The sequence below is a fragment of the Giraffa tippelskirchi genome, chromosome 4, assembly GCF_054371585.1.
Source record: "Giraffa tippelskirchi isolate mGirTip1 chromosome 4, T2T-mGirTip1v1.2.pri, whole genome shotgun sequence".
Classification (NCBI taxonomy): Eukaryota; Metazoa; Chordata; class Mammalia; order Artiodactyla; family Giraffidae; genus Giraffa; species Giraffa tippelskirchi.
This window is the reverse complement of record NC_137278.1, coordinates 111,245,545-111,260,655: the sequence shown is the minus strand read 5'-3', so window position 1 is coordinate 111,260,655 and position 15,111 is coordinate 111,245,545. Positions and strand designations below refer to the sequence as shown.

At 36.5% G+C, this 15,111-nt stretch overlaps 1 protein-coding gene across 3 annotated transcripts in view; it reads right to left on the bottom strand.

The window, feature by feature from the left end:
- The window catches only part of SYT1 (synaptotagmin 1), a 607,838-nt gene that overhangs the window by 399,150 nt on the left and 193,577 nt on the right, over window positions 1-15,111 (bottom strand). For all 3 annotated transcript variants that reach the window (XM_081593169.1, XM_081593170.1, XM_081593172.1), the window contains one exon: window positions 3,223-3,281. The gene's annotated coding sequence lies outside the window, so the exon portion shown is untranslated. The remainder of the gene's footprint in view (window positions 1-3,222; window positions 3,282-15,111) is intronic.

The window sequence follows — 15,111 nt, the reverse complement described above, 5'->3', positions numbered from 1 at the left end:
CTTGAACTCTTTGGAGGTAAAGATATAAGGCAAAATAGCTGTCTGAGGAGGCCTTACAAATAGCTGTGAAAAGGAAGAGAAGCAAAAGGCAAAGGAGAAAAGGAAAGATATACCCATTTGAATAGAGTTCCAAGAATAGCAAGGAGAGATAAGAAAGCCTCTCTCAGTGATCAATGCAAAGAAGTAGACAAAAACAATAGAATGCAAAAGACTAGGGGTCTCTTCAAGAAAATGAGGGATACCAAGGGAACATTTCATGCAAAGATGGACACAATAAAGGACAGAAATGGTATGGATGTAACAGAAGCAGACAATATTACAAAGTGGTGGCAAGAATGCACAGAAGAGCTATACAAAAAAAATCTACACTTCCCAGATAATCATGATGGTATGATCAATCATCTGGAGCCAGACATCCTGGAGTGCGAAGTCGAGTAGGCCTTAGGAAGCATCACTATGAACAAAGCTAGTGGAGGTGATGGAATTCCAGTTGAGCTACTTCAAATCCTAAAAGATGATGTTGTGAAAGTGCTGCACTCAATATGTCAGCACATTTGGAAAACTCAGCAGTGGCCACAGGACTGGAAAAGGTCAATTTTCATTCCAATCCCAAAGAAAAGCAATGCCAAAGAATGTTCAAGCTACCACAAAATTGCACTTATATCACACACTAGTAAAGTAATGCTCAAAATTCTCCAAGCCAGGCTTCAACAGTGTGTGAACCGTGAACTTCCAGATGTTCAAGCTGGATTTAGAAAAGGCAGAGGAACCAGATATCAAATTGCTAACATCCATTGGATCATCAAAAAAGCAAGAGAGTTCCAGAAAAACATCTATTTCTGCTTCATTGATTATCCCAAAGCCTTTGACTGTGTGGATCACAACAAACTGTGGAAAATTCTGAAAGAGATGGGAATACCAGACCACCTGACCTGTCTCTTGAGAAACCTGTATGCAGGTCAGGAAGCAACAGTTAGAACTGGACTTGGAACAACAGACTGGTTCCAAACAGGAAAAGGAGTACATTAAGGCTGCATATTGTCATCCTGCTTATTTAACTTATATGCAGAGAACATCATGAGAAACGCTGGGCTGGAGGAAGCACAAGCTGGAATCAAGATTGCCGGGAGAAATATCAATAACCTCAGATATGCAGATGACACCACCCTTATGGCAGAAAGGGAAGAAGAACTAAAGAGCCTCTTGATGAAAGTGAAAGAGGAGAGTGAAAAAGTTGGCTTAAAGCTCAACATTCAGAAAACTAAGGTCATGGCATCTGGTCCCATCTGTTCATGGGAAATAGATGGGGAAACAGTGGAAACAGTATCAGACTTTATTTTGGGGGCTCCAAAATCACTGCAGATGGTGACTTCAGCCATGAAATTACAAGATGCTTGCTCCATGGAATAAAAGTTATGCCCAACCTAGACAGCATATTAAAAAGCAGAGACATTACTTTGCCAGCAAAGGTTCGTCTAGTCAAGGCTATAGTTTTTCCAGTGGTCATGTATGGATGTGAGAGTTGAACTATAAAGAAAGCTGAGTGCTAAAGAATTGATGCTTTTGAACTGTGATGTTGGAGAAGACTCTTGAGAATCCCTTGGACTGCAAGAAGATCCATCCTAAAGGAGATCAATCCTGGGTGTTCATTTGAAGGACTGATGTTGAAGCTGAAACTCCAATAGTTTGGCCACCTGATGCGAAGAGCTGATTCATTGGAAAAGACCCTGATGCTGGGAAAGATTGAGGGCAGGAGGAGAAGGAGATGACCGAGGATGAGATTGTTGGATGACATCACCAACTCAATGGGGGTGAGTTTGGGTGGACTCAGGGAGTTGGTGATGGACAGGGAGGCCTAGCATGCTGCGGTTCATGGGGTTGCAAAGAATCGGACCCAACTGACTGACTGACTGAGTATACATGTGGGCAACATCATTTTAATTCAGATTATTTTGCTTCATAACTATTTTATAAAATTAAAAGAATAAAATATCCTTTTAAAATTATTTACTTTTGTAAAGTTAAGCAGCATGAGGATAGTATTCAGGTAGGTAGGTAGAAGAAAATTCTTTCCCTGCTTCTCTCATACTTCAAAAACAATGTTAACATAAATCACATATATATCATCATTACTATGATTAATTGTATTTAACTATTTAAAATTAAGATGTAATTCATGCATTAAAGTTCTTCAGGTGTTAGAAAATTTTATTATGTAAGTTTAATTTGTAAATATCCTAGAAAAATTATTTATGAATTACTTTTTTTGCATCACACATTCTTCCCATTGGATTTTATTCCATTTTGATATGTATCAAGATGCCATCTATGGGGACTGCAGAGAGTCGGACACGACTAAAGTGACTTAGAAGCAGCATAGACCTATCATCTTGTTACTTCATTTTACTTCAGTGATTCTGTTTTAGATAAATGCATCTGCAAACTCATTTTAAAACTACCAGGGTATTAAATAGTGGTAAAGCATGGTCATCATAGTTGGTTTTGCTTTTCTGTATTTATTTTTTTTCTCTTCACGTATTTAAAATTTACAATTGCTTACATCTAGGAAATCATTATAATATTACTAGTTCTCCTAGAAAGAATGACATCAAGAATGTGCTTAGTTCTGTTTAATAAAAACATATTTAGAAAAGCAATTATTACTATCAAATATTAGCTATGTAAGGAAATACAAGTCATAATTAAGCTGTGTAAAGATTGGAAAGAAAGGCACTAATGAGATTAAGCTCTTTTTTAAAGCCTGCAGATGGTTCTTTTTTTTTTAATGATTCTAATTTAATGACTATAAACAAGCCAAGCACATTGATTCTGCTTAAAGTTTTGTTCAAAGTAAAAAAAAAAAATATCACATGCAGATAATGTGACGTACTTTGATAAAATTTTACTTTTTAGTTTTCTTCTTCTATAGAATTTAAAATGATATGATGCTAGTCAAAAGATATGATAGAACCAACATAAACATTTCTGCCACACATAGGATATCACAAGAATTGCCCTGGCCTCTTATCTAAGAAGAGTATAGGATAAATGATTATCAGTTTCCTCTAGTAAATTGAAATTGAGTTTTAGAAGGCTGTACTTGATTTAGTATGTTAGTTTCCTTCTTAGAAAATAACAAGGTGAACATTTCTATTAAAAAAAATTGGGGTCTTCTAATTTATAGAAGCTCTAGAATAATAATTGTCTCATTAAAATACTTACTGTTCGTTCGGAATTCTGGGGTATTTTATTCTTTGTTTTCTTTCTCTTGGGTGTTTTTTCTAAAAGGAAACAATATGCACAGTGGTTAGGCGAATACGCATAGTGCAGAGTCATTTCATATTGTCATGAATTATAATTGCTCATTTTATTATTTAATATTTCTACTTAAACATCTTGCAGTATATACATCCAAATACAATACAGCACCACACATATACTTAGTAGATATACTATAAGATGGCTTAGATAGGGATTTTAAAGTTGAAGATTTAGAGTCTAAGGTTCTGTGCATAGTTTATACACTGATTTTGTGGAAATTATGCTATTGCCTACATTGTAGTTTTTCAGTTTGAAAACTGAAATGCTACTAATTTAGGCAGACATTGTTAGAGAATATTCTATTATTTTATTCATTGGTCAATTACCCTTTTGCTATATTGAGTATCATGTAATTATTATAAATTAAAATTTATATCTCACGTTATTCTTAGATTTTATATTTTCAGTCAAGTTAAGAGCACTTCAATATATTATACCTATTTGCCTATTTTCCAAGGCAAATCAGGTCCAAAATTTCCTAGTGTGAATATATATACATACACATACTAGTATCTACATACATTATATCTATATGCACACATATATATATAAAATACTATTGGGGTAAGGAAAAAACCTTATATCATCACAGAAAGGACAATTTTCAATTTAGAGAAGAAAATTAAATCCTTCCCAAGAGTCAATATCAGGAATTGTTTTAATGTAATAAAGATTCAAGAATTTCTGATTTGGTTTGACAAGTTAGCAACTCACAAATGAACAATATCACAGTGCTACACAAGTACCTCTTTATTATAAATTCTCATTAGTTTTGGTCTTCCAAATATTTAAGTAGAAGGAAATCCAAGACAATGAAATAGTTAAAAATAGGTTGATAATAGGCTCGTTACTCTGTTTTATGAGTTCTCACAGTGTCTATTTTACACATAACTATGAAAACATTATAATGCCAGCAGCTCTGGCAACTGGCTTACATAGGTACTCAGTGGAAAAGATCTGAAGTGACAGCTATATTTTCAAAGCTGCGTTTAGAGCATCTGTTCAATGGTTAAGACTCCAAGGTCTCTTCATTTTAGTCCTGCTTGAAACTCAACTGTTTTCTAGCAAAATCCATTAGAAAGAGCAACGGTAAAACTGCATTTAGATTTACCTGACTGCCTCTTAAAATATGACTTTGAGCCACAATCAATTTTAGATAATATTTGCATACATGGTTCCTGAATACTGACACTTTTCTTATGTAAAACAAAAGCTACAACAGAATGCTGTGGACGTACATATTAAGGTAACACAGTGACATAAATCTCTTTATAAGAAATGTGGGGAAAAATCTGTTAGAGCAAAAGAAGTCTTTCTACTAAAAAACTAAAATACTTGACATTATATATATTGCATGTTATTACTTACCAAGGGGAAGGCTTCCCAAAGGGATGCCGTGAAAAGATTAAACAGTTTTTGTGACTTATGAGCCATCTGCAGGGATTCGATTTCATTTTGGTCTTGTATGCATATCTATCACAAGGATGAATGGGTAAGCCTGTTCTACTGTAAGGAAAAAACAACTATTTTATTTTTAATCTATGTGCTGAATATGGATGTGCATAGTATTTTTCTGGTAGCTAATTTCTGTCTCTTGCATGTGTAAACATCTCTCTTGTTTTTAGAGGGAAAATGTGAAAATAACACAGGAGGATTTTGTACCTCCCGTCATCTATCTGGTTTTTCAGGAGTGTAATTGCTATCAGTGGGCTAACTCAATTTTCTGGCATCAAGACTTGGTACTTTTGCGTGTTATTACAATACTTTAAAAAAATAAAATGAATCTGTTTAGGTAGGTTCATTTACTTTAAAACCAAAGGCTCTTTCATGTTCTTTTTATCTAGTTTTAGAAGGAAGCCTGACATGGGAAAAAAAAAAAGAAAATTTTCTGAGACTTAGGGATTACTATTGCTCAACAGTGACTAGAAATCACTGCTGAAACCCTGTAACCCTCATGATAATTCTATTTACAGAACTAAGCAAAACACTGCATGCTTTAGGCATCATAAATACTAAAAATCTGTGTTACTTGCTTTTTTTTTTTTTTGAGAGGAAGGAACTAATTGCATTCTCTTTAATTCTAGACATTTAAAAATACACAGCTTTTTTTTTTTTAAAGAGGACTTTTAGATTAAAAAATAACAATATTTACATCCAAACTTTAAAAAATATCTCCAGTATTTCATTCTGATGAAAATATTGATTTCAACTGAGATTTCACTAACACAGCACTGAGCTAAATATTTATTTAGGACTGGATTTAAGTACTTACTGCAAATCTGTGCAACATGGCTACTTGTACACTCTATTCTTTGACTAGAATGGCAACAGTATCTCTCTCCCAAGTTTTAAATTTCAAAACTGCAAAGTAGTGATAAACTCAGAGTTCTCTTTCTTGTGCTATCTTCCTATAATGCCAAAAGTGGTCACAATAGGGCTTTACAGTGGATGTGCTGTTTCCTCAGCACAGATATTCCTGTTGTTAACGGATTTTGGTAGCCAGCTTTGGCTAAACTTCCTATTCTTGGAACAGTAGTCAGCCTGTAGAAATTACTTTAAAAAGAGATACTGTCCAGGTCATTAGTGACTGAATATAAGCTTTTAAAGAAAAAAGTAAAGCACCGCATGACAACTAAATGGATTACATGATTCTAGATTGGATCCTAGACCAGTGGGACAAAACACTTAGCTGTTAAGAACATTATCATGCCAGAGGATGAAATTTGAATATGGACTACGAATTAGGTAATGGTATTATGTCAACGACATATTACTCGTGTTTGATTCTTGTTTTGTATGATGCAAGAGAATGTCCTGTATTCAGGAAATACATTGAAATACATGCTGAAGTATTTAGGATAAGTCATACCATGTCTGCAACTTATTCTCAAATGGTTTGAAAAATATATGAACTGTGTATACACACATATAATATGATGAATATATATATATATATATATATATATATATATAGGTATATCATGCTTTATGAGACTGAAAGAGAAACTGACATATAGGATAAAATATAAACCGTTGGTTAACTGAGGTAAAGGGCACATGAGAACTTCCTGTCCTATTCTTGCAATGTTTTATGAAAGTTTGAAACAGCAAGCATGACCCCAAAAGAGAATGTAAAGCCATTTTAAATGTAAAAACATTTAAAATGTTAAAAAAACTTAAATAATACAAAATGCCACTTTTCAATATCTCTATGAAACACTGCCCTGTGGCTATTCTTATTTTGTTCATTAAGCACAAGATGGTTTTATTCTGTTTGTAACTACAAAAGATAATGACATTTATCTAGATAACTATTAGGCAGTATCAGGTGATAAAAGAAAAATATTCCATCAAGTAATACAGTAAATAAACAAATGTTCTGTAACTAGATGCAATCACCATAGTTGCTGGTAGGAACAATAAGGCAACAACACAGAATATGGGCTTTCCTAAAAGGAAGGAAGAAGGCCAAAAGGCCATATAAGAGGAAGGAACATTTTCTATTTTTTGTGTCTAACCATTGACAATCACTTAAGATGCTTAAGCCTAACAAGCCTGCCATTACAATAGAAGCAAATATTTACCAACAAAGACTGAAGTGGGTGAGGTCAGGGGAAAGATGAAGGGTTTGCTCATTTTTTTTGATGTGACATTTTATTATACAAGTCAAAACATACTGTAAACCATTTGTTGGCAGTCAGAGTTATAACAAATTACATACTGGGCTCAACCATGTTTAACATTTTCATTATACTCAAAATAATTATTTTAGAATGGGGGCCTGATAATGAGGCAAAATGGCACTGAGTCAGGAGAGTCAGTTTGCACCTTGAAAAGGAGGATGAGAACTAATTAACTTGGGGAAGTTAATTGGGACTGGGTGAAGATAAAGACACTATCAATGCATGAAGAAATAAAACTGTCTTTAAAAAGGGATAGCAGAAAGCCACAGTGGACACAGCTAACGGAGAATAAACCTGAAGAAACATGAGTGTCATGAACAGAAGTATGCCTAGGGGAGACTCTGTTGGCCTTCAGCTCCTAGAATTGTGCCTATCACACAAATAAACGCTTGTTGAATGAATGATATTGAATGTTGATGAAAGTAAATCTGTCTTATCTAGTGTATGACTTTAAGCAAATCACTTGATTTATTTTGACCTCAGTTACATCAGTCTTGCAGGTTTAACCTTGCTCCTTTGTGCACCATGAAATGACAGTGTGGAGAAAGGTGATTTTCCAAGGTGCCTTCCGTTTCTAAATATTTCTGTATGTAGTTCTGTTTATTAAAATGGGCAGCTGTAAACATTTCTGTAGAAGAGAGTAGCCAGGTATGAGTTTTAAATGAAGAGAAATGGGGGTAGGAGGAGAAAAAGATGAATAAAAGAGCAATGTATTGATTTCAAGTAATGGGAAAAAAATCTCATGAAAAGAAACTTTAATATAGAAGATAGAATGTAAATTGTGATTTATAGCTTTGGCATGTGTGAAATGACATTTACATATACTATTGATAGAAGCATCCAGATGAAGAAATCTTTATCTGTTCTTATTAAAATGACTCTATACACTCTCTGCTTCCACATCTAGAGTCTCCAAGTGAACAGAAATGGAGAGTGTTCAAAAGAAGCCATGAAATGGCAGGAATTTACATAAATATTCTTTTTCTACAAGGTCAGAGAATTGTTACTGTTCATCTGAGAGAGGAGAAAGTTGAAGAAACTCTTAGGATCTATACTTAATTCCATGAAGAGCTATTTCATTTAAGACCCGCCAGGCACAATTGTAGATACCTCCATGATGCCTTTGATGATCAACACTGGCTTCCTATCATTTACAATAGTGAAGACATGGAAGCAACATAAGTGTCCTTCAATAGATAAATGGATAAAGAAAATGTGGTATACATATACATAATGAAATACTACTCAGCCATTAAAAAAATGAAATAGTGCTATTTGCAGCAATACGAATGGACTTAGAGATGATCATATTAAGTGAAGTTAAGTCAGAGAAAGACAAATATCATATATTGCTTATATGGGGAATCTAAAATATGACACAAATAAACCTATCTATTAAAAAGAAACAGACTCACAGGCATAGAGAACAGACTTGTAGTTGTCAAAGGGAAGGTGGGGGAGGGATTAAGAGTTTGGGATTAACAACTGCAAACTATTATATTTATGTATAACTGAGTCCCTCTGCTATATACCAGAAACTAGCATAACATTGTAAATCAACTGTACTTCAATAAAACAAATTGAAGAAAACCACTCTCTTATATGTTTCATTCCTACGAGCTTGTTGAGCACTCATATTCTGTAACATAATTTAGCTCTTACTTGTCTATGATCTCATTGCTTTCCCCAGTCCCTCAATGTTAATTTTGACTTGACAACTAGAGGAGGCATGTGGTACATGTTTGTTTCCCTACAGTGAGGTGGTGCTTAAACACTCCTCTGTTGATGGAGATGGGCAGAGTATATTTTGAGCTCAGAAAATGTACTGGAATAATGATTGGTTCAGTTCAGTCACTCAGTCATGTCCGACTCTTTGCGACCCCATGGACTGCAGCACGCCAGGACTCCCTGTCCATCACCAACTCCCAGAGTTCACCCAAACTCATGTCCATTGAGTCGGCGATGCCATCCAGCCATCTCATCCTCTGTCGTCCCCTTCTCCTCCTGCCCTCAATCTTTCCCAGCATCAGGGTCTTTTCAAATGAGTCAGCTCTTCGCATCAGGTGGCCAAAGTATTGGAGTTTAGCTTCAACATCAGTCCTTCCAGTGAACACTCAGGATTGATCTCTTTTAGGATGGACTGGTTGGATTTCCTTGCAGTCCAAGGGACTCTCGAGAGTCTTCTCCAACACCACAGTTCAAAACCATCAATTCTTTGGTGCTCAGCTTTCTTTATAGTCCAACTCTCACATCCATACATGACTACTGGAAAAACCATAGCTTTGACTAGACAGACCTTTGTTGGCAAAGTAATGTCTCTGCTTTTTAATATGCTGTCTAGGTTGGTCATAACTTTCCTTCCAAGGAGTAAGCGTCTTTTAATTTCATGGCTGCAGTCACCATCTGCAGTGATTTTGGAGCCCCCCAAAAATAAAGTCTGACACTGTTTCCACTGTTTCCCCATTTGCCATGAAGTAATGGGAACAGATGCCATGATCTTAGTTTTCTGAATGTTGAGCTTTCAGCCAGCTTTTTCACTCTCCTCTTTCACTTTCATCAAGAGGCTCTTTGGTTCCTTTTCACTTTCTTCCATGAGGGTGGTTTGGTAGCCACCAAACATGACTCTGTGCCCGTCAAGCACGGTTGATGATCCTGAGGCAGCTGTGGAGCCCCCTACCCTGTTTCCTTATCAGCATCTATTCCTCCACACATTTTTTGGAAACAGAATCAAGGATCTATCATATGAGGATGAAAGGTAATGTTCTTTAACTAGAAAGGCCTAGTCAAATATCCTGAAAGGCCCCTGAAGCTATGATTTGATATTAGTTTGACAATTAAGTCTGCTCAACTTGAGAGGCGCCACTTTCCCAGCTTTTTCAGAAGACAGCAGAATGTGCCTTATGGGTCAAAGTTCAAATCAAGACTGCTGATGGTGACGCCCCTTTAAGAAAGCTGAAGGGTCGCTGATGGCAGAATTAGTGTCTCTCTGGGTGGCCAGGGGCATAAAGGATGAGAAAGGCTTAAGGGAAAGAGAACACAAAACAAATGGACTAGGTTCAAATGGTTTTGATTTCTCTACAGATTCTGGTGCTCCAACAATTAGAGACTGTGGAGAATATTCACATAACATAGATGCTGACATACCTGTTGGCTTTATAAAAAGGAGAAGCCCACCAAATAGCTTCACAAAGGGCTCCAAAGTAGCTATAAAAACCGCACGTGCCCTAATAACACATGAAGAGGTGACAAGAAATGAAAACAAGATGACTCAACGTCCTCAGTGTTTTGAGGTTGGGTGGGACGAGTTGGGCAGCAATTCTGGATACAGCTTTAAGATCAAAAGAGAGAAAATGATGTTTGAATCTTGACTTACTGCAAATTCAAGCCCAAATAACCATGATGTTGGGATGTATGCATGAAATTTTTACAGTTCTATGCTGATGGGCTCAGTTCAGCACCATGGAAAAACACCAACCTGGAAGTTCAGGGCTAGAGATGAAGTGATCTTCAGTCCTTTCTATTCAATTGAGGAACAAGTGTAGAGATAAAACAGAAAATAAGCAATTTCTCACATTAAATTAGTTCCAAGACACCATCTTCATTATCTCTTTCTTGCTGGTACATTAAAAAAAGTGTAAGATACAAACATCAACACAAATTCACTCATAGGTATCCTGGGCCTTTATAGTCACATGAAAAATGCCCTCCTGAAAGATTCATGGCCAGGAAGAAGATGATTTTAAAAAGTAATTATAACTGTTATTTAATAAGCTGCACTCAGCAGATTGCATGTATTTATCACATTCATCTTCACAAGGACATGGTGAAGTAGGTGTTAAATCTCTATTAGCATATGAGCAAACTTAGGTCACAACTTATTTGGAATTTGTAAGTGGTAGAGTCAGTATCTACATTCAACTCTGTATCAGAATTCTATTTTTCCTTTGCAACAAAGTCTCTGTAGTGTTGGAATGGACTTGAGAATGTAGAAAATCTATTTTCTAGACATTCCTCTTCTACTTATTTGATGTGTATCACCTGAAGCAGTTCAAATGTTTTTGCATCTTAATGGCTTCATCTGTAAGATGGGGTAACACAACACCTACCCTAAGGAAACAAAGACTAGGTTATTTGATTTAATGAGGTATCTTTGATTTCAAAAAGTAATTGAATATGTCTAATCTCCAAAGAATAAAAAAGCCTTAAAAGTAGAAGTCTTTTCAAGGAATGTTCAATACATAACCTTTGTAAAATTCATTACTACTCCTGGAAATTTTACCTGAATAGCATTATTCCTACATTAAACAGAAGATTTCTAAATCAACAGAATCGTTTCATCTACATATAAGCATTTACTACTGTGGGATTACCTTCAAGGATATATTTATGAGATGCATAAAACATTCATCCTCCTATTTTTAACTTCAAATACCTACCCAGCTCACACAGAATTAGGCAGGAAGTAAAAATGCACCGTCATGCCTGTGTAGAGATACATTTTCAGTTTCTAACTAGAGTCAACCAAATTTGAGTGACTATCAAAGTTAACTAACTACCAAAGGGATGGCTAAAAGATGTTATATGATGACTGACTCAACACAAAGTTCACATTAATTTAAACAGCTAAACTCTCAACTCTTTAATTGAACAATGTTTATTTAATATAAAAGCTTTAGAAATTAAAAACAAAAACAAAATCAAAAAAACGTTACTTGGAGAAAACTCCTTTTAAAAACTAGTTCTTAGAATTAGGTGTGTGGGTATTGGAAATGGTAAGAATTTCAAAGCATAGAATGGGATTTCCTTTCTGATAATAAATGCATATGAAGTCAGAGTTTCAGAACAACAGATTCTAGATCCCTCATCAGTGGATGAAAACAAATCGATAAATAGAAAAGACCAAAAGGGAGAAGAAACTAAATAAGACACTGACTATAAGTAAGAACTAACCACTTACTTCTGATAAAATTATTTTTCTTAAAATAACCATAAATGCAATCCTATACAATTCTAAACTAATGATTTATACAGACATCTCAAAGATGTTGCAAAAACCTGACTATATTTGAGAGAAATGAATAACCAATAAGCAAACATGGAGGATATAGAGTTAAGTCATAACAAATTTTTCACTAGAGAAAGCAGTTGAGTCCTCTAGTATTAGAAATTTGGGGGAGACTTCAATAAAATTTTATGTAAAAAGTTGCCATTATTTTACTTGGGTTTGAAAGAGACTTTCGTTTCATTTCACCCATGAAATGATATAATGAATAGAGTAACAGCAGATCAAGTGAGGCTGTTTTCTCAGCTTCTACTCTTTGATCCTTTAGGTGTCTAATGTGAATGGCAACTAATTTTCACTGACAAAAGGAATACAATCAAGATTAATTCCTGAGAACTAATTCCTTAGAACAGGCAAATTCCCTTGCAGGCAGGATTCTAGGCAGGGATTATAAGGGCCTGAGTTTTAGGCCTTCTGGTAGAAAACTCAAGAGAGCTATCTTCGATTTAAAATTAAAAAATTTTTGGAATTTTATATTATACAAGCAAATTTTTACTGTGCTTTTCAGTGGTGTCACTGTGGATTTTGCCATAGAATCCCCTAGCATTGTAATTTCCTCTTTAAGTTCATGTCATTTTTGAAAAGAAACTGATTTTATTATTAACATTTCTATTTCTTTGATATAGGGGGGACTCAGAACATAATCATGCAATAATTCACTTTAACAGACTAATGGAGCCTATGTAATATCATCTACCACATGTGGATATCTAATTTTACTAACAATCAAAACATGGACTAAAATGTCAATGTAATGAAATCATTTAACTGCTAATTATATTAAGAATAGTAAACTTGGTTGGCAGAGGTTGTGGGGAAGTACAAACCTTCTCCGAGCTGAATACAAATTGTAGTCTTATTGTCAATATACTGGAGGTGGCCCCATGTCAACTCACAGTTCCATTTCTCTAATAGGTAAAACTCAGCAAATGTCCTTGTATTTCTCTAGGACTATTCTAGGAGTTGTGTGGAACAAATGAAGCAGAAGGAAAGGTCCCTGCCCATAGAATCCCAACCCATATATCTGTATCATAGCACTGAGCACATCATGTTAATGATGTACTAAGCAGTAGCCTGCCATGGAGACAGAGACTCTGGCAACAGCCATCTTGGGAGGCTTGGCACATGGCATAAGTCCTGTTGAAGGAGGTCACCGTTAGCCCCACAACAGAGCTGCCGGGCAGGCGACTCATGAATTGGAGAACAATTATACCAAAGAAGTTTTCACGCTGCTGTGAAAGTTCCAGGCCCCACAACAGACTTCCCAACCCGGGGATCCGGCAAATGGACTGAGTATCCCCAGGGAATCTGATCTCGAAGGTCAGAAGGACTTGATTACAGAAATTCCACAGGGCTAGGGAAACAGAGACTCTTGGAAGGCACAAACAAAACCATGTGCGCACGAAGACCCAGGAGAAAGGAGCAGTGACCCCAGAAGAGACTGAGCCAGACTTGCCTGTGAGTGCTTGGGCGTCTCCGGCAGAGGCATAGGTCGACAGTGGCCTGCCTAGGGGTCAGGGGCACAGACTACAACAGTCCTGGGAGGCCCCGCATGCTGACATAAGTCCTTTTGAAGGAGGTTACTGCCATCATCGTACATAGTTTGGCCTCAGGTCAAAATACAGGGAGGGAACACAGCCCCACCCATCAGCAGAAAATTTTATTAAAGACTTACTGAGTATGGCCTTGCCCACCAGAACAAGACCCAGTTTTCCCCACAGCCAGTCCCTCCTATGAGGAAGCTTGCACAAGCCTCTTATCCTCATCAATCGGAGGGCAGACAGGATGAAAACTACAATCACAGAAAACTAACCAAACTGATCACATGGACCACAACCTTGCCTAATTCAATGAAACCACGAGCCATGCTGCTTAGGGCCACTCTAGACAGATGGTTCATAGTGGAGAGTTCTGGTAAAACATGCCCCATTGGAGAAGGGAATGGCAAACCACTTTAGCATTCTTCCCTTGGGAACCCCATGAACAGTACAAAAAGGCAAAATGACAGGACACTGAAAGATGAATTCCCCAGGTCAGTAAGTGTCCAATATACTACTGGAGAAAAGCAGAGAAATAGCTCCAGAAGGAATGAAAGGCTGAGTCAAAGCAGAAACAATGCCAAGTTGTGGATGTGTCTGGTGGTGAAAATAAAGTCCGATGCTATAAAGAACAGTATTGCATAGGAACCTGGAATGTTAGGTCCATGAGTCAAGGTAAATTGGAAGTGGTCAAACAGGAGATGGCAAGAGTGAACATTGACATTTTCGGAATCAGCAAACTAAAATGGACCAGAATGGGTGAATTTAATTCACATGACCATTATATCTACTACTGCGGTCAAGAATCCCTTGGACCAGCTCTCAGACAACAAAAGAGTCTGAAATGCAGTACCTGGATGCAATCTCAAAAACGACGGAATGATCTCTGCTCGTTTCCAAGGCAAACCATTCAATATCACAGTAATCCAAGTCTATGTTCTAATCACTAATGCTGAAGAACATTAAATCCAATAGTTCTATGAAGACCTACAAGATTTTCTACAACCAACATCAACAAAAAATGTGCTTTTCATTGTAGAGGACTGGAATGCTAAAGGAGGAAGTCAAGACATACCAGGAGTAATGGGCAAGTTTGGCCTTGGAGTACAGAATGAAGCAGGGCAAAGGCTAACAGAGTTTTGCCAAGAGAATGCACTGGTCATAGCAAACACCCTCTTCCAACAATACAAGAGAGGACTCTACACATGGACATCAGCAAATGGTTGATTCTGAAATCAGATTGATTATATTCTTTTTAGGTAAAGATGGAAAAGCTGTATACAGTCAGCAAAAACAAGACTGGGAGTTGACTGTAGCTCAGATTATGAACTTCTTATTGCAAAATTCAGACTTAAGTTGAAGAAAGTAGGGGAAATCCACTAGGCCATTCAGGTATGACCTAAATCAAATCCCTAGTGATTATACAGTGGAAGGGAGAAATAGATCTGATAGACAGAGTGCCTGAAGAACTACGAGTAGAGGTTTGTAAAACTGTACAGGAGGCAGG